The 19,958-nt window shown below is 51.2% G+C and overlaps 1 protein-coding gene across 2 annotated transcripts in view; it reads left to right on the forward strand.

Moving 5' to 3' along the window:
• Positions 1-260: 260 nt before the first annotated feature.
• The window catches only part of Pald1 (phosphatase domain containing paladin 1), a 70,775-nt gene continuing 51,077 nt past the window's right edge, over positions 261-19,958 (forward strand). The window contains exon 1 of one of the 2 annotated variants that reach the window (XM_015990351.3): positions 261-398. The gene's annotated coding sequence lies outside the window, so the exon portion shown is untranslated. Of the gene's footprint in view, positions 399-444; positions 734-19,958 lie in introns of those variants that run through there. The other variant, XM_006972704.4, reaches the window with a different exon arrangement.

Consider the following 19,958-nt stretch of genomic DNA (forward strand, 5'->3'; position numbering starts at 1 on the left):
CTGAAGAGGTTGAAGCCCAGAGACGTCAGGTCAGTCCTCTAGCTCAAGTTGCACAGGAGAAAAGCAGATTCTGTAGCTCAGGTGTTCTGCTCAGTCTGGAGAAGCAGAGAGGGAAGCCAGGGGCTACCGATATCCCGGGGACCTGGAGTTGGGGAGGGGTGTGTGGCGTCACCAGCCTATGCCGCTTTCTCCAGCCAAGGAGCCTGGAAGCCGGCCTTGGGTGTCTTCCAGAAGGAGCGGAGCCGACAAGGGAAGAGGAACTGGCTTCGCGGGCAGTGTTTCCCGCCCCCGACTTTTTCTCCAGGCGTAGGGCGAGCGGACGGAGGAAGCTGACCCGGAACGGGGCCCTCTGGGAATTGTAGCTGAGGCAGGGGACATGCCTATCGGAACCCGGTGGGGTGAGTGTGTCTTTAAGTTCGCGCCCCCTCCTCGTAGGAGGAGGCCGAAGCTGCGGCGGGCAAGGCTGGGTAGGGAGTGACCAGTCCCGCCTGGGCGTAGAGGGCGGGGGGATCCGGACTCGGGGCGGGGTTCCGGGGATGATTCGGGGCTTGGTGGCCGCAGGCTGGTGGGGTCTGCACCGCCTGGACTCTGCGGGATCTGCCTCCGCCCCCGGATGGGCCGGGAGGGTGGGCGGAGCTAGCTGGAGCCCGCGCCCGGCGCGCCCGCAGCCCGCCTAGGCGCCGGCAGTCTCCGGCCGTAGTGCGCGACGCTCCCCCGGAGCTGCGGCTGCCAGGTAAGCACGCGTGGGCCGCGCCGAGGGCGGATCGGGGTTCCTTGACTTAGGGTGGAGGCGTCCGGGCCACCCAGGCCTGCCCCAGGCCGGCTCCACCGCGCTCTCCCAAAGCCCGAGCTGCTCCTGGGTCGTGCGCAGGTCGATCCCGGGTTCAGCTCCTGTACCCTGGCTTCCCTCGGAGCGGAGACAACGTGGGCTGGCAGTACCCGCTCCTCACTGGCGGCCTGGGAGTCCTCCTGGCCACCTGGGCTTCCGAAGAAGTTAGGAGACATAGCCGGGTCGCGATCCGTGCACGGGTCCCCCTCCACTCCCACCAACAGGGCCCTTGAGGCCCAGGGACAGGAGAGCAAACCCAGGGGCCTGGCAGGCACCAGCTTTGATCCTCCGCTCTGTTTGGTCTCTTCTGAGCCCGAATCTTTTTTGGTGTGAGCAGGTGTGTGTGTGTGTGTGTGTGTGTGTGTGTGTGTGTGTGTGTGTGTGTAGAGTGTGTGCATTCATGTGCCTGTGCGTGTGTGGTGTGTGTCCGTCTGTCCTCTCACCAAGCTTCAGAGGACCCCCTGAAAGGACATGAATCAGAAAAGGTACAATGCATGGGAGACGGACTGCTCCGGCCTCTTGTAGTGGCCAGAGTGCTCTTATTTTGGAAATCAGACTCAATAAAAGCCTCCCGGTCCGGGCAAGCTTGAGGCCATCTCTGCTCCGGCAGCCGCAGCCCCCGCCAGTCCTTGGCTGCCCACAGCCAGTGACAGAGCACCTGTGAGCTGTGGCCTCTGAGCCATACCCAGACAGTGTGGGAGGTGGGAGGACTAGGGAGGACTCTGTCCCCGCGTGGCTCTGCCCTGCAAGGGTAGACAAGACAGAAACACACAGCCAGTTCTCTGATAGGGAGCTTGATATCAGCCCTGGGCCGGTAGCAGTAGAAGAAAATGCCAAGAGGCTACTCCTGGGAATTACAAAACACCAATGCTGCAAGAAGGCTGGGGTGTCCTGAGACTTTGCACATAGATGTGTTTTCAGTGTCCCGGTGCGATCCGTCCCGCCCTCTCTGTTAGCATGACCCATCCAATCGGGACCTCTTTCCACCTCAGGGGCAACAAGCGTAGGAGGATTGAAGGGCAAGGACTTCCTGCTGCTGTGTGTCCACTAACCACCCCCCCCCCACCCCCGATTTTGTTTGCTTTAAGGGGGTCTAAGGACCCATTTGTTTTCTCCAGTCAGATGGAGCACAGGTCTGGGGCGCTGAGGTTTGAGCAAGCCCTACAGGAGGAAGCCCTGACTTCCTTTTTGAAGAGCCTCCATCGTGGGGGCCGGAGGGGAGGGTGGGAGGCATTGGCCAGACGCGGTTTCCTGTGGAGGCAGACAGGCCCGAGGTGGCCCACTCTGCTCCCTTCTCTGGTATTGGAGTGGACAGGGTGGGGTCCTGGGCAACCTGACCCTACCTGTGAGGCTCCACAGTATCTGGCTCTCTACTCTGTCCTTATTGCTCCTGATAGGCGTTTCTACAACACTCTGGGGGAGGTGGCGGTGTACCTGTGTCCAAGGCCTTGGGCCCTATTCTTCTTAGTGGGAGCTTCCCAGTCACAGGTGCGAGTGCCGTGTGGGCAGACCATGAGCTCATAGTCAGGTGTATAGCCATCTGGGCAGACAGACACAGGGAAGAACTGGACATACTCACCTGAAAACAGGCACAAAACGGGGTGGGCAGGCAACCCAAGAGCATAGACACGTGAGTGGACAGGCGTGTGCGAGCATGTCAAGGAGGACCAGTCACAGACACACTTACAGACAGGCTTGTGTCCCCAGGATTGCAGTCTGCCTGGAGCAGGTGTGTGAACGGACAGACAGGTGGACTCACCGAAGAACGGACATGAATTTGAACGGGCATTTGTAGATACAAGACACTGAGTCTCAAGGTTCTCAAGTACCTAGGTAGACATAGAGCCAGCTGAGGACCCCCAGGGAAACACATATACTGGCCAGAGGCGCCTGCTAGTCAAGGCTAGGATCTTGATAGCTGCAAATGCTGAGATGCAGTCCCAGGTGAACGTTGCTGTGGATATGGCAGCCTAGCCAACCATCATCTTGTTCGGCATGGAGGGACAGGTTCTCGGGTGTTGTGTGGTATGCTTCCTTCCTTCCTCATGTATCCCAGGCTAGCTTTGAACTCACTGTGTAGCCAAGGATAGCCTCAGACTCCTGATCCTCCTGCCTCTACCCCCTAGACACTAAGGTTACAGGCATGCTTCGCCGCACCCAGTTTATAGGGTGCTGGGAATGGAACCCAGGGCCTTGTGCATGCTAGGCAAACACTTTACCAACTGAGACCCAGCCCCACTGTGGATTGATTTCTAGACCATGCTGGGGATGGTTGGAGGACCCCAGAGGGCTCAGTGTTCTGTTTTACTCTGAAGTCCCGTGACCTCCTGCCCCCTCAGTTGCAGGGCTGAGTGTCTGGCCTGGGGCACCAGCAGAAACTTCTTAAGCCTTTGGTGGCATCCTTTTGTGTCCCCGGGACTTTTATGAACCTTCCCGTTGCACTGTACGCTGCTTCAGCTGCTGCCCGCCCCAGAGTCTGGCTCGAGGCTTTTCTGCTGATCTTAAGCCCCGAGCCTTCAGGCTGTTGTCTCTGTATACCACTGGGAGAGACGTGGAGGGTCTGGGATGAAAGCTGGCGCCCTTTGGCTTCAACAGAGCAGACTCTCCCACGTTCTGGCTGTGCTCGCGGCTCCTCTTCTGCCCAGCCTGGCACCTTGGAGCCAGCCCTGACCCTGATACAGCCTGACACCAAATGCTCTTGTGACCTTCCACCGTTACTTCATGTCTCAGTTGCCTCATCTTTTACCCCAGCTCCCCGGAGGGTTAAATGGGGGACAATTCATGGAAAGCTAGTGACTTCGCATCTGTCAGTAAGGGTGCAACCAGGACGGCCCAGAGACTCTTTGGCTTGGCTGGGAGCCTGGGCAAGCAGGGCATGGAGGCACGGGACACCTCTCTGTTGGAAGGGGCAGCCCACTCTGTCCTCTCTCTCTCTGCCCACAGCCCCTCCTCGTCCTGGGGTCCTCTGAAAAGGGTCAGGAAGTGGCAGGCTGGGCGTGTGGAAGCTTGGGCTTTTTGCCTGCTGGGCCTCTGGGAGGGGAGCCAGTGGTTCGCTAAGAATAGCCCCAAATCATGGTTCTGGCCTCCCGGTGGGCAGCACTGCCTCTCCCTGGCTCCCGAGCAGGGGACTTGGAGACAGGCTTTTCATGTTTCCTGTGGCCAGTGCGGCCTAGGGATGGGCCTGGGAGCCGGGAGGGAGCTGCAGGGAGCTGCAGGAGCTTGGCAGCAGCTGGCTCTGCCACTTTGCCCAGGCCTTTGTCTGGGACTTGGGGAGGAAGAAGTGAGTGAGTGAGCAACAGCCTTTGTCCGCTGCGGCTCTTCCCCCCAGGATGTCCCGATAGCCTCGCCCCTGACCATCTTCCCTCGACTTAAAAGAATACGGTTCTGTAGCACACTGGAGCAGAGTTCCTGTCCTGGCTCTGTGACCCTCAGCAGCACACCGACGTCTCTGTGCCTTATTTTCCTTATGTAACAGGGCGGGGAAAGGGATTCCCCTGTAAGAAGGTCACGGGAACGTAAGGTGGGTGTGTACGGAGATGGCTGGAGACTGTCTGGCTCACAGGATGTGTTAGGGAGACAGTGGGTGCCCTTAGCCATCACGATCACGTTTTTCCAGCAGGGTGGCTGGTGACACCAGAGAGGCCAGTGATTGTGCACCATGTTGGGTGGGGACAAGAACCGAATGTCATTCTGATTTGGATTCTTCCCTGTGGGTTCCAGTACAGAGGATCTGTCGGTGGGGAACAGGGCTCAGTTGGTAAGGTTGGATCCCACGCAAACACAAGGATCTAAGTTCCGTCACTAAAACCCACTGAAGAGCCAGCTGCAGTCATGTGCATACGGTGCTGGGGGAGTGGGCATGAGGATCCCTGGGGCGTGCTGGCCAGCCTGCCTCGCCAAACTGCTGAGAACCAGGTTCAGCGAGACACTGACTCCAAAAAACGTACAATAGAGTGATTTAGGTAGACATCCTAAACGTCAGCCTCCAGCCCTCACACATGGCCACATACCTGCATGAACACCGGTGTGCACACACAGAGGTGAAGTATCTTTCTAGAGGTGGATTGGCCTCTGATCACCTAGGAGCACACACCTGAAGTATACCACTCTCCCCTGGGGCCCACCCACCGTGTGCAGGTTATTGCCGCCCATGGTTGGAGCTGGACGGTACGGTTTCCCTGGGCAGTCACTTGGTCACTAAGGTAGGCGCTGGACCTTTGGCGCCTCCTGTGAGTGTGTCGTGACCTGACTCACCCAGGACCTGTCAGTAAGCTCAGGGTTCCAGATGCCCATGACAAAGGGCCATGTCAGGACGTCAGGTCCTAGGCTGCAGAGGAGTGTGGGCCAGGTCTCTCCTCTGTGGACTCTGATGGGCATCAGCTTGGGTGACGGTCCGGTTGTCTGCTCTGAACACATGTTCTCAACTGCAGAGTGGGTGGAAATTTTTTCTCTTCCTGCCTTTTTAGAAATTGCACGCCTTTAATCCCAGCACTCGGGAGGCAGAGCCAGGCGGATCTCTGTGAGTTTGAGGCCAGCCTGGTCTGCAGAGTGCGTTCCAGGACAGCCAGGGCTACACAGAGAAACCTGGTCCTGAAAAACCAAAAACCAAATCCAGACAAAACAAAGAAAGAAACAAACAAAAACAAAACAAAACAAAAAGAAGAAAGAAAAAAAAAGAAATCGTATGCATGCATGTGAATGTAGAGTTCAGAAGTTAACCTCAAGTCATTCCTTGGGCATCCTTCCTCAGGCAGGCAGGCACCACCCACCTTGTTTTTGAGATAGGATTTCTTACTGGCCTGGAGCTTCCTGGGTAAGCTAGGCTGGCTGGCCAGTGAGCCCCAGGGATCCGCCTTTCTAGCTTTGGACTAACAGGCACGCACCGCATTCTTACCTGACTTCTGAGCATCATGCTTGTAAGAAAAGTGCTTTACAGCTGGGCAGTGGTGACACACACCTTTAACTGCAGCACTTGGGAGGCAGAGGCAAGTGGATCTCTGTGAGTTCGAGGCCAGCCTGGTCTACGGAGCGAGTTCCAGGACAGCCAGGGCTACACAGAGAAACCCTGTCTCGAACAACAAGACAAAAATAAAAAATAAAAATAAAAGAAAGAAAGAAAAGAAAAAAGAAAAGCACTCTACTGAGCTCTCTCTAGTCTTGCCTTTTGTGTTTATATTTACATCCCCCACTCTCTTGACTGTGGGCCTGTATGTCATGGTGTGTGTGTGTCAGAGGACAGCTGTGGATGTTGGCCTTTGGCTTCTGCCTTGTTTGAGGCAGGGTCTCTTTGCTGACGAGCCGCTATCCTTCTCACAGGAGGAGCTCTGGGCTTACAGATGTACGTGGCCGTGTCTGACTTTTACACGGGTTCTGGGGATTCGAACTCAGGTCCTTGTGCTTGTGTGGCAACCGTTTCACCAACAGAGCCCTCTCTCTAGCCTCCTTGTCTCGGTTTTTGTGTGTGTTTTGGAGGCAGAATCTCACGTTTGATAGCCCAGGCTAGCTTGGAACTCATTAGTTGCCCAGGCTGACCTTGAACATTTGGCCCATCCTTCTGCCTCAGTCTTCCAAGTCCTGCGATTTACAGGCACGTGCTACTTTTGGTTAGTCCATTGTTTTTTTTTTGAGCAGTCCTTTCCTTGAACATACAATGAACTGTTTTAGGGTAGGTAAAATGCCTCACTGGGTAAACATACTTGCCCCAAGCCTGACCAGGCATTACCATAGAAGCATTTGGCCTGTACACACCGCTTGGTGGGGATTGATTCATCTTGGAGTGCTTCGGCTGAAAGCTGAGGGTCTGTGTGGACGTGTCCTCCAGCTAGCAGCTTCAAGCAGGGTTCCCATCGCACTTCTTGTGTCTGTGAGTTACTAGAAGGAATCCGGCCCTGCAGAAGGCAGTTGGTTGGGTGTCCGGAAGAGCCTTGGGGTCTGTGAGGAGAAGGAGCAGGTGCCGAGGTTTGCTGGGAGCTCCAGAGACGGCTTGCTTCGTCTTCTCTTTTCTTAGCAGTGCTCGGTTGGGGCCTCAGCACAGGAATGCTTTCTGGCATGTGTGTGGGTGGAGGGCTGAGCCTGTCTGCACCTCTGGAGGAAGGGGCCCAGCAGGCATGGATGTCACTACCAAGTCCCTGGCAGTCTGTTTGCCTCTGAATCTCTGTAGTCACACTTGCTCCTTGACACTGTCCTTCTGCCTGTGAAGTTTTAATGTGTCCCCTAATTTAATAATTCAGTGTAGGGTCTTAACACTATCGTGTGAAGTATTTCCCAGGTAGACATTCTGTGTTGGGATGACTACCCAGGTCTAGTTACTGCTTACTCAGATGGGGTTGACTTGGAACTTAGGGACACCAAAGTGGGTGGGAAAGAGTGGACCTGGGAGAGGAGGCATCCTACAGCCTGGCACTGCTTAATCTGTGTTACTGACATATAATTTCTTTCTCTTTCTCTTTCTGTCTCTCTCTCTTTTTTTCTCTCTCTCTTTTTCTTTCTTTCCTTTCTTCCCCTTCTCTTTTTCTCTCTTTTTCTGAAAAGATCTTGCCATACAGCTCAGGCTGGCCCAAAACTTACTGTGATCCTCCTGCCTCAACCTCCTGACTGCTGAGATTTTAGGCATATGCTACCACACCTGGCTTGAGAGTAACTCACATGTCATTCAGCTCTCCCATCTGAGGTGTTTAGTTCGGCTTCTATTCAGTATATTCACAGATGGTGCACCTGTCACCAAGGTCTAATTATACAGCATTTTCATAATCCCCCAAAGACACTGTCTTAGTTAGGGTTTCTATTGCTGTGAAGAGACACCATGGCCATGGCAACTCTAATAAGGAAAACATTTCATTGGGGTGGCTCACTTACCATTGCAGAGGTTCAGTCCATTACCATCATGGCAGGGAGCATGGCAGCGTGTGGGCAGACATGGTGCTGGCTACAGCTTGACCAGAAGGCAACAGGAAATGGACTGAGACAATGGTCGGAATGTTGAACATAGGAAACCTCAAAGCCCACCCCCACAGTGACACACTTCCTCCAACAAGGCCACACCCACTCCAACAAAGCTACACCCCCTAATAGTGCCACTTCCTATGAGCTTACGGGATCCAATTACAGTCAGATTACTACAGACACCCTGTACTATTAGTATTGTCTGCTTACCCCAACCAGGAGTCCACTGTCTAGCTCTATAGATTTTCTGATCCAGGACACTTCATATAACTGTAGTCATACCACGGGTGTTATTTGTAGATTGATTTTTGCCACTTTGAGACAGAGTCTGATATATATATATATATATATATATATATATATATATATATATATATATATATATATATCAGGCTGACTTTGACTTCCTGTGTAGCAGAGGGTGACCTTGAACTCTTTATTCTCTCGCCGCCATCTTTCAAGTGCTGGGATTACAGGAAAGTACCATCTTGTCCAGTTTATGCCGCACTGGAGATCAAACCCAGGGCTTCCTGACTGCTAAGTAAACATTCTTCTGGAAAAGCTACATCCCAGCCCCAGGTTCCTTTTCAAAGACATTCCTCCTTCAGAGATAGATGTAGCTGGAGGGCTTCTCTCCAGGTTCCCCAAGCCCCGCAGTCCCACAATCCACATATAAAATAATCACTCAGACGCTTATATCTCTTATAAACTGTATGGCCGTGGCAGGCTTCTTGCTAACTGTTCTTTTATCTTAAATTAACCCATTTTTATAAATCTATACCTTGCCACGTGGCTGGTGGCTTCTCAGCGTCTTTACATGCTCTTCTCCTCGCGGTGGCTGCAGTGTCTCTCCCCTCAGCCTTCCGCTTCCCAGAATTCTCCTCTCTCCTTGTCCCACCTACTTCCTGCCTGGCCACTTGCCAACCAGTGTTTTATTTATATATAGAGCAATATCCACAGCACTTCCCCTTTTCTTCTTTTTTTAAAAAGGAAGGTTTTAACTTTAACATGGTAAAATTACATATAACAAGACAATTACCGAGCAAGAATTATAGTTACAATATTAAAGAAGATGTCCTATCTATCTTATATTTGTGAGTTTAAGGTTTTATATCTAACTTATCTTTTATCATAACTGAGGAAATTACAACTATCTAGTTTTCAACCACATCAAAGACCTGAGAAGGAACATAATGGTCCCTGAGAAATGGTAGATGGATGCAAGCAACTTTCGGGAATCTTGCAAGAGTAGACCAAGACAGCTGGCAGCCTGGACAGTCACCTAATGTTTCTCAGCATTGTTGGTGCATTCAAATTGGCTATAGGCCTAGAGTATCTGACAGACCATTTTCAGAAGCAGGATTTCTGAAAGACCATCTTACCCTGTCTTGGCAGAGTACAGTGGTCACTTTCCTTGTGTCCCGCTTGTCCAGAAAGGAGAGCATTGCATTCATACTGTTAGCCGTCAAGGCAAGGGCAGTTCTTTGCCCAGTAGGCCATTTTGTGCCAAAAAGACAAACTTCCAAATGGAAATGTCTTAGAAGCCCAACATTTTCTCGGGATCAATTGGTGCAGCCAGGAGCAATTGTGTCTCACGTGAACAGAATTCTAAGTTATTTAAATGCCATATTCTCTAGGTCTATGAAGTGTTTGAAGATTACCTATCTATCTGAAATATATCTATGTATACCTAGAAGACTTAACTAACATGGCTACAAATATGATTATCATAGATGACTAATTATTAATCTATTTTTAATTATCCATTACAATTTTTTTTATTTTTATTATCATTATTATTATTATTATTATTATTATTATTATTTTACAACACCATTCAGTTCAACATAATAGCCACAGAATCCCCTGTTCTCCCCCTCTCGCCCACCCCTCCCCCAGCCCACCCCCCATTCCCACCTCCTCCAGATCAAGGTCTCCCCCGAGGACCGGGGTTGACCTGGTAGACTTAGTCCAGGCAGGAGAGATGGCTCAGCCGTTAAAGGCTAGGCTCACAACCAAAAATATCCATTACAATTTTAAATGAGTTACACAAACACAATACCTCAAACAAGAATAGAAACATATATATATATACAGTACAACAAAATTAACTTCAAGCCTGTATCAACAAACCAAAATCCATACCAATGCAAAACATTTTAAACATAAAATAAAATCCATACCAATGTAAAACATTTTAAACAAGTTCTTTAAAAGTAGGTTCATTAATCTACCCTTTTATCTTATCATCTCTATATACTATATATCCATATCATATCCCCTTTTCTTTTTTAGAAAGAGATCACATTTATAATCAACCTGTTTTAAATAAAAATATTGGTTTTTCTCTGTCCCATACCAGAGGGCTCTTCTGATTTGGGACACAAGAATCTCTTAACCATTTTTTTTTTAAAGCAATATGTCTGGGTTTAGAGGGGGAGTGAGCCAATTCCACCTCTAAAGCCAGCTTGGTATATTTGGGAATTTGGGCGTAGCATCTCTTACTACTTCCTGCTGGAGGGGGGCGCTGTATCTTATGGGGACGCAAAGGAAATTTTAAGCCTATGGGGTAGTCCTTGAGGCTGTATTGTGTGAACCAGTTGCCTTGAAACCGCTCTGGATGTTGGATCATCTGGGCCATGGTGTCACCGGAGGCCTTTCAGGGGGTCTTGGCTGGTGAAACCTGATGTATCTTAATCTGGAACAAATCCACAGCCTCTGGCTTTCTGTGGAAACAAAAGCAGAACCTCTTTTCCAAAGTAACATATCCTTATATCCAAATTTTGAAGTCAGGTTACCTTTAAAATATACATATTGGTTTAATTCAACATCTTTTTTGATCAAATGTTTTTTTGCAGTTAAAAATCCCAAAGACAACACAATCCAGATTGTCTGTGTAATATTCATCTTTACGTGGCTTTTTACATTAATTTTGTTGTCTCTTTCAAGCCTACGTATATTTTCCACACATTGTAAACGATTTTATCTGAATCAGTCTTTTTGTGAGCCTATTGCTTTAAACTGCATCTTTCTAAGCCTGAAACAGCGCTGTGGCTGCTGGCTCCGCCCACTTCAGCTTCCCAACATGGCAGTGGTACGTTTTCCGCCAGCTCTGGGAGTCATCAAGTCTCAGAAATAGTGGGTCTAAGCTTTTATCAAAGCAGCGTGTAGCCCAGAAACCCTTTTTTTTTTTTTTTTTTTTTAAAAAATACTAGTAAAGACTAAATCTACTACACAGCATAATGTGCCTCTGGCAGACCCCTCATTCCTGCCATACTGCCGGTCAAACGCACACGCCAGGAACCCGCCAGTGTTCAAACCCGCGTTTTGCGGCGTCTAGCTGCTCATATGAGACAAGAAGCAGGAACCTGGTTTTGGCTCTGTTTAGAATTGGTTATTAAATATTCTCAGGTTTAAGGTGGAAACTCGCGCCGTTGGGCGCCATTTGTAGCTGGAGGGCTTCTCTCCAGGTTCCCCAAGCCCCGCAGTCCCACAATCCACATATAAAATAATCACTCAGACGCTTATATCTCTTATAAACTGTATGGCCGTGGCAGGCTTCTTGCTAACTGTTCTTTTATCTTAAATTAACCCATTTTTATAAATCTATACCTTGCCACGTGGCTGGTGGCTTCTCAGCGTCTTTACATGCTCTTCTCCTCGCGGTGGCTGCAGTGTCTCTCCCCTCAGCCTTCCGCTTCCCAGAATTCTCCTCTCTCCTTGTCCCACCTACTTCCTGCCTGGCCACTTGCCAACCAGTGTTTTATTTATATATAGAGCAATATCCACAGCAGATAGAAACTTTTCTTCTTCTTCTTCTTCTTCTTCTTCTTCTTCTTCTTCTTCTTCTTCATCATCATCTTCTCCTTCTCCTTCTTCTGGAATATACTAAGTGGCGGATGATGCCGGTGCAGTGGGAGGGCATGGAGGACTCGGGGGCCCAGGATTAGGAGGCCTCGGTGTCTTCTGTAGAGGATTCAGCAGCAGTCTTAGGGGCTGCTGTTGTGGTCAAGGTCATGGCCGTGGTCGAGGCCCTTGGGCTCGTGGAGGTAAAGCCAAAGACAAGGAGGGGGTCCCTGTCACCAAACTGGGCTACCTGGTTAAGGACATGAAGATCAAGTCCCTGGAGGAGATCTACCTGTTCTCCATGCCCATTAAGGAATCCAGGATTATTTTTTCCCTGGGCGCATCCCTAAAGGATGAGTTCTGAAGATCATGCCAGTGCAGAAGCAGACTCGGGCTGGCCAGCGGACCAGGTTCAAGGCTTTTATTGCTATTGGGGACTACACTCGTCATGTTGGTCTTGGTGTTAAGTGCTCCAAGGAGGTAGCCACTGCCATCTGAGGGGCCATCATCTTGGCCAAGCTGTCCATTGTCCCTATGGGGAGAGGCTACTGGGGGAACAAGATTGGCAAGCCCCACACTGTCCCGTGCAAAGTGACAGGCCGCTGTGGCTGTGTTGGTGCGTCTCATCCCTGCCCCCAGAGACACTGGCATCGTCCACTCCTGAGCCCAATAAGCTACTGATGATGGCCGCATTGATGACTGCTACCCATCAGCCAGGGGCTGCACTGCCACCCCGGGCAACTTTGCCAAGGCCACCTTTGATGCCATCTCCAAGACCTACAGCTACCTGACCCCCCGGCCTCTGTCTGGAAAGAGACTGTGAAAACCCACACCCGAGTCTCTGTTCAGAGGACCTAGGCTGCAGCTGTGGCCACCACATAGGGTTTTTATACAAAAATAGAGTGAATTAAGTCTGTTATATAAAAAAAAAAGAGAAAAGTACTTGTTGGTTTAAATTACTCACATTAGAGTGTAACTTACATATACATGTTAGACCCAAGTGCCTGAGAATTCAGGTCTTATTTAACTAGGAAACAAACATGGGGTGGTTTGACTAAGGCTCAGTGGTAGAGCGCTTGTCTGTCATGCTCAAAACCTTGGGTTCTAGCCCTAGCATCATCAAAAAGCAAACACCTAGAGAAGCAGGAATGCAAAGGATGCTGGAGAGCCAGCCACCTGCAGGGAGCCATGCTGGTGTGGGGAAGTGGCCCAGTTTCAGAGGTGGCCAGTGCTGAGTGGCCGGCAGAGCTCTGGAGCCCTGGCCTCTCCTGACATGGCCTCCGGCTACCTGGACTGTGTTCAGACTATGTATATCAAGGACTTGGAGCTGGGTGTGTGGACTGGGGTAACCAGACTTCCCAGTTAAGCCCACACTGCCCGTGAGTGACTTTGTCTGTCTGTCTGTCTCAGTAGGTCGGCCTTAGCTCCTGGCAGGCCTGTTTCTGGGCTTGCCGATAAGGGCGGAATAATGGCACTATTGACGTTGTATGGAGTGGTTCTTCAGCCCACTTCTTGTGGGAGTCAGGACTTGGCACAGCAGCCAAGGGCTTTGCCCGGGACACACAGATGTTCTCGACTTCACCAGCCTGCTTGGAAACTAGGCCCCGTCAGTCAGGCAGGGCCATGCTCCCGTGGGGGTGAGGTGGCCTAGTTCGCCCTCCCGACTCCATGTTTGGACTTAAGCCCGTCTTTCTTGGTGCTGTGTGTGATGTTGTCCCGTGGCCTTCGTGGAGAAGGAACTGGGTTCTAAACGTGGAAACAAACTCCAGCCCAGACTGCACCGCAGTACAAGGTGGTCCTTACAATTAGGGTGGCTTTTTTTTTTTCAATATGTATGAGGGTTTACCTGTGTGTGTGTGTGTGTGTGTGTGTGTGTGTGTGTGTGTGTGTGTGTGTGTGTTGCTCATCGAGGTCAGAGAGGGCACTGGATCCCTGGAATTGGAATCACAGAAGGTTGTGAGCTGCCCTGTGGGTGCTCTGGAAACCAAACCTGGGTCCTCCACAAGAGCAGTCACAAATTGTGTTCCTTTGTTCCTGCGGTGGGCCTGAGCCTTATTTCTAACCTGTGGGAGTTGGAATAAAGCTCTCTTACCTGTCTAGAAGAGACGCCCAGGAGTGAATTGTTGGCTGGAATCCTTCTTTTACCAAGAAGGAAGCTGAGGAGCTTCCAGACGGTATGCAACAGGAAGTGTCACTCAGTCTGTCTGACCCCCCCCCACACTCTTCCCCACCCCCACCCTGGCTGCAACTTCCAGATCAAGCTGGAGTGGAGGGGGGGAGGGGGACTATGCTTCTGAGCCTTGTGGTAATGGACACGCCCACTCAGCAGTCGTCTCCCCCTCCTCCTCGGTCCCCTATCCCTGGTCCCAGCAGAGCAGACGGTCAGGCTTAGGTTTGCCCTTGTCTCTGTCTTTCGACAAGTTTTCATGTAGCTCAGGCTGGCGTGAGACTCGCTATGTAGCAGAGGCTGGCCTTGAACTCCTGATCATCCTCCTGTCTCTAGCTCCCGAGTTCTTGAGTACATGGTACCACCGTGCTTGGTGTAGATGGTGTTAAGGAATTAACCAGGGTTTTGTGAGTGCCAGGCAAATTCTCTGCCGACTGTGCCACATCCGCAGCCTTTTCTAGAACAGGCTCGTCTTCTCCACCAGAAACTCTGTGCCCGGTAGACACCAACTCTTCAGTGTCTGAAAGCCACCGTCCTGCTTCCTGGCTCCGGTGGATGGCTACGGGAGCCACGAAGTGGAGCCACACGGCTGTCCTTGTTCCGTTTCTGGCTCGTTCAAACAGCGTAGTGTCCTCAGCGTTCCCCCATGTGGCAGCACCTGCCAGAATTTCCTTCCTCCTTGGGCCCTAATTGTTCTCCTTGTTTTATTTGTGAGAGAGCCTTGTTATGTAGCCCGGTCTGGCCTTGAACTCAGGCTCCTCCTGCCTCTGCCTCCATGCGACTGACTATTCTTTTAATTTGTTTTTTTTTAAGATTTATTTTTATTTTATGTGTATGTATATGTGCTACGTGTGTGCCTGGAACTGGAGTTACAGGTGGTTGTGAACCACTGTGTGCATGCTGGGAATCTAACCTGGGTTCTCCGGAAGAGCAGCCACGGCTCTCAACTGCTGAGCCGTTTCTCCAGCCCAATGTAACTATTTTTTTTGGGGGGGGGCATTTCACATTTGAGGACTGAGTGAGGAGCCAGCACTGGGGAAGGAGATGACAGCTGCTGGGGTGTTTTTTTGTTTTTTCTGTGTAGTTTTGGTGCCTGTCCTGGATCTCGCTCTGTAGCCCAGGCTGGCCTCGAACTCACAGAGATCCACCTGGCTCTGCCTCCCGATTAAAGGTGTGCGCCACCACCGCCCGGTGACAGCTGCTGTTTTTTATAAGGTGCCACCCCTTCCCTGTGGGCTCTCGGCTGTTGTCACCTGACAGGAGAGAGTCTGGGCTGAGAGAAGTTCATACTGTGGCCAAGTTCACATTGCTGAGCCAGGCTTGGCGGCCAGGTCTCCCTGGCTGCATAGCCTCGGGTCTGTGTTCCTGACCCCAAAGCGGGCTTTTAGGTCCCTGCCTGGAATCAATCCTTCCTGTCACTTCCCCCTTGTGTACATGGAGCCAACTGATGCCCAGGGGGACGCAGGCCTGTCTTCAGGCCCGGGTGCCCGGCTTGATGGACATCCCTTCTTTGCGGTAGCCTCAGAGCCAGGCTGGGGTGTGCAGGCAGGTGGCCCTCAGAGCCCCCATCACAAAGCCAGGGGGGAAGAAGCCCAGCCCAGGGTGGCTGTAATGCAGGATGTCCCTCTTGGCAGGACCTTTCCCTGAACAAACAGTGCCAGGAGCTTCAGGATGGTGGGGACAGATAAACAGGAAGAGGAGAAACCAAACCCCATCTTCCCGGGCAGCCTGGCGCCCCTCCCTGCGGCTCTCTTGGCCTGGAGTTAGGAAGGGTAGACAGAGAGGCCTGGGGACTAGGCTCACCCTGTCGGGGCCCTAGGGTCATGGTTTGTCTCGATGAGTGGGGTGAACCCAGTATTAGGTGGTATTCCGCTCTGAGTTTGGCGCCAGTATTCTTTGCCATCCAGCTGTGTTTGCTGGCTGACCCGTAGGGCGTAGAGAAGAGCCCAGCAGCAGGTGTGTGTGGAATTGCTGGCCGTGGGCAGGCAGGTGGGCCCGGCAGTGGTCATCTCAGTCTGGCTGGGTATCCTCATCATCATGATTTAAAATTTTTATTATTATGCTCATGTGCATGTATTAGTCGGGGTTCTCTGGAGGAAGAGAACGGATAGGATGAATCTGTGTCTTTATCTCTATATAAAGGGGATTTAGTAGACTTGCTTACAGGCTGTGGTCCGGCTAGTCTCCCAACTGAGAGTCCAGGAGGCTGGATATCTCAGCTGGTTATCAGTATACCTTGGAATCCTGAAGAAACAGGCTCTATTTACCAGTCAAAGGGATGGACTTGCCAGCAAGAGTGAGGGCAAGCAGGCAAAATGCAGACACTTCCTTCTCCACGTCTTTTTATGTGGGCCACCACCTGAAGCTGTGGCCCAGACAGGGTAGGTCTTCTGACCTCAAAGGAGCCAATCAAGAAAAGCCCTCACAGGTGTGCCTAGCTGCTCGGGTCTCAGTTAATTCCAGATGTGGTCAGGTTGACAAACAACAGTAACCACCGCAGTGTATGAATGCTTTACCTGGGCACCACATGCTTGCAGGGCCCCCAGAGACCAGAACTGAGCATCGGATTCCCTAGGACTGGAGTAATAAGCTAGTGTGTCGCTGCTGGGAATTGAATTCTGGCCCCCTGGAAGAGCAGCCAGTGCTCTTACCCATCTCTGGAGCCATCTCTCCAGCCCCAGGAAGCGTTATTTTTGTCTCACGGACTCTGACCCGGAAGTACAGAGGGCTTTAGTCAAGGCTGCCAGGGTGCTGGTGCTGAGGCAGGACTCTAGGGTCTACCCACCCTTGCCTTGATCCGGCTGCTGTCAGCTGTAGACCTGGCCTGGGCTGCTGGGAATTTCTTTCTCTCCTCTTAGAGCTGTTGGGGTGGTAGCGGGAAGGGGCCAAGTCTCAGGTGTATCAGGCTTTTTCTTTTGGGCCACCAACCAGCTCCCCAATCATGACACAGAAACTTATTAGTAGTTATGAATGCTCGGCCTTAGCTTAAGGTCATTTCTTGCTACCTCTTATAATGTAACCTGTTTCTCTTCATCTACATTTTGCCTCTGGGCTTTTTACCTTTCTTTCCTTCTGTAAATCTTACTTTTTTTTTTTTTTTTTTTTTAAGATTTATTTATTTTATTATGTATACAGTGTTCTGCCTGCATTATGCCTGAAGGCCAGAAGAGGGCACCAGATCTTACTACAGATGGTCGTGAGCCACCATGTGGTTGCTGGGAATTGAACTCAGGTCCTCTGGATCAGCAGCCAGTGCTCTTAACCTCTGAGCCGTCTCCCCAGCCCAGTCTTACTTTTACTGCTTTTCATATCTGTCTGGAAGCTGCCTGCTTCTACCCCGGGTATGTGCCCCCACCCCCCTCGTTCTCTCCTCTCTAGATTCTTCCTCCTATTTATTCTCTCTGCTGACCAGCCCCGCCTACCCCTCTCCTGCCTAGCTATTGGCCGTTCAGCTTTTTAATTAGACCAACCAGGTGCCTTAGGCAGGTAAGGTGAAACAAATACCACCCGTCTTGACATAACTAAACAAATACAGCGCAAACAAATGAGCACGTCTTTCCACAGCTAAAGTAATATTCCACAACACTCAGGCTCCCTGTTCCAGAGAAATTTCGAATCCTTGCTAGGGTGCCTTTCCACATGCTTCCTCCTCTGCATGGCCTCCGGACGGTGACTCTTGGCTGTCGCAGGCCCCCATACTGTTGCCCAGCCTGGGCAGTACATCGCACCAACAGAGTGACACCTGACCTCTTGGTTCAGTGCCCAAGGCACTTGGGGTCCCCCTCCTGCCCTCTATTCTAGTCCCAGGTACCGTGTGATTTCCCAGGAGGCCCTGCACAGCACAGGACGCCAATCTGTGTTGTTCCTCCTGGAAACGACACCGTTATTTTCCTTTCCAGGCTTGGTTCCCTCGCGGTCTTCAGGAGCCTTCCCTGATGGATGGTTAACATCTCCCCGGCTGCAGCTCAGGGTCGTGGGAAAGGTGCTGGAGGCTCTGGCCTGCTCTCAGCCTCTTTGAGCCTCAGTTTCCCCATCTGTGAATTGGGATGGCTAGGTGTCGGTGTCGGGGAGAGTTCGAGAAAGCCTGAGTTTTCTTTCCCTGGCTTGATGTGAAGCCGGCCGGGACTCGGAGAAACATGGCCTTCTCAGGGTTAAGTCCCTTCCGTGCCAGAGGCGGAAGCAAAGAGGACAGAGTGTGAAATGAAGTCACTTCCCTGCCCAGGGGGCTGCCCTGGGCTTGGCTTCTGCAGTAAATCCTATTTCCTCCTCAGCTTCCATGTACCCACACACTCCCAGCTCCCATGACCCCACGGGTCACTAGCAGGTGGGGCTCCTGATGGAATGCTGGCCTGTCTTTCATCCGGCGAGTTCCGCTTCCTGCCTGAAAAAGCCATCCACCTTTCCTGCCTGGAATTCCATCAGTGGGGTCCAAGGAAGCTGTGTGACTGGTCCAGGGCGACACTCTCAGGCCAGTAGTAGTGTGAGGTGAGGAAGCCGCATGGCTGCCCTTGGGCCTCATTTCTTCTGGGGATCCTGGGCTGCCTGTGTCAACAAGAAGGCTGACCTGGTCAGGACAGCACACAATGACCTCATGTAACCCTCAGTACCCTGCAGGAAATGGGGTGCAGAGGCTGTGGCCAGGCCTCTGGAGCAGGATAGCGCTGGCAGAGAAGTCTTGCTGACTTCAGAGTCCTGGTTTTTCCTACAGGAAGGTGTTTATGAGTCTGTCCGTGGTACTCAAGGGCGGGCCCACTTCTGGGGGAGGTGCCAGCATATCTTTGGTTGATACTGAACCGTGGCTGCTCATCCCAATGGCCTTACAGTGTATGGGGTATGTCTGTGGTAGGAGAAATGGAGAAAATAAGACCAGAAGCGTAGCTCTATGGAGAAGGCCTTACTTTTGAATGCATGATGTGATGCGTTCATTCCCAAGCACCACAAAAAACAAAACAAAACAAAACAAAACAAAAAACCCACCAAAAACCAACCAAACAAAAAACTTCAAAAAAAAAAAAATCAGAGAAGATAAAAGTATTTAGAAAGATGAGAAAAATCACCTGGGCTATCCCTGGCCCCCAGATACCATACTCACTAAGAGCATTTTAAACTGTATCATTGCAGGCATGTGTGTGCCCTCCTGGCCAGAGTGTCATTGTTTCAGTTTTCCAAGGCTCTTTTGTGTCTGGCCCAGGGGAAGCCAGCCCAGTGCCCACTTCTGCTTTTGCATTCGGTGGCCTGTGATCTGCTGCTTGGTTCAAATGTGTGGAGAAGGCTCATCCGTCCATCGATGCGTGGGTGGACCGTGATGTTTCAGTCATCTGGGGGCACTTCCCTTTGATACTTGGTAAAAATACTACTAGCAGTAGATTCCATTGATTTATTTCAGATAGGGTCTTACCGTGAAGGGCTGGTTCCCTGGAACTCCAAAGGTATACACTTTGGATCGTGGAGATCCGCCTGCCTCTGCCTCCCAAGTGCTGGGAGTCACAAACAAGCCATGGCGTGGGCATAGAGGGTGGAGGGTGACTTGCCGGATGTGGGTCTCTCTGTCTTCTGGGTCCTAACCAAACTTAGGTCATCAGGCTTGGTGTCAAGTGCTTTTCCCCCCTGAGCCATGTCGTTAGCCCAGGAGTAGATTATTAGAAGTGAGCAGAGCTCTAGACATGTTAGTGATCTTTCTCTATTAAACCCAAATCCCATGAGCATGCTACATTTTGAATGGCTTTTCTGTGACTTTGTAACATCAGGTGCAGGCCTTTGGGGGAAACACTGGCTTACTAGGCAGGAAGACACTAGCCCCCCACCCCAACCCCAATCAAGACAGGGTCTCTCTATGGCTTTGAACTCCAGAGAGATCCACCTGCATTTCTCTCCTGAGTGCTGGGATTAAAGGTGTGCACCATCACACCTGGCAGATCTTTTGAGAAGGTTCTCATTCAGGCTGGCCTTGAATTCCCTGTGTAGCCAAGGATGGCCTCGAACGTCTGATCCCCCTGGCTCCATCTTGCAAGTTCTGGACTTGTACCACCATACACTGTAGTTGGACTTTGTCGCGGGGACCGTCGGCTCCCAATAATGACAGGAAGACTTGTTATTAATTATGAAAGCTTGGCCAATAGCTTAGGCTTGTTCCTAACTAGTTCTTATAACTTAAATTCATAAATTCATCCATCT

This window comes from Peromyscus maniculatus, chromosome 21 (assembly GCF_049852395.1).
Source record: "Peromyscus maniculatus bairdii isolate BWxNUB_F1_BW_parent chromosome 21, HU_Pman_BW_mat_3.1, whole genome shotgun sequence".
NCBI classification, from domain to species: Eukaryota; Metazoa; Chordata; class Mammalia; order Rodentia; family Cricetidae; genus Peromyscus; species Peromyscus maniculatus.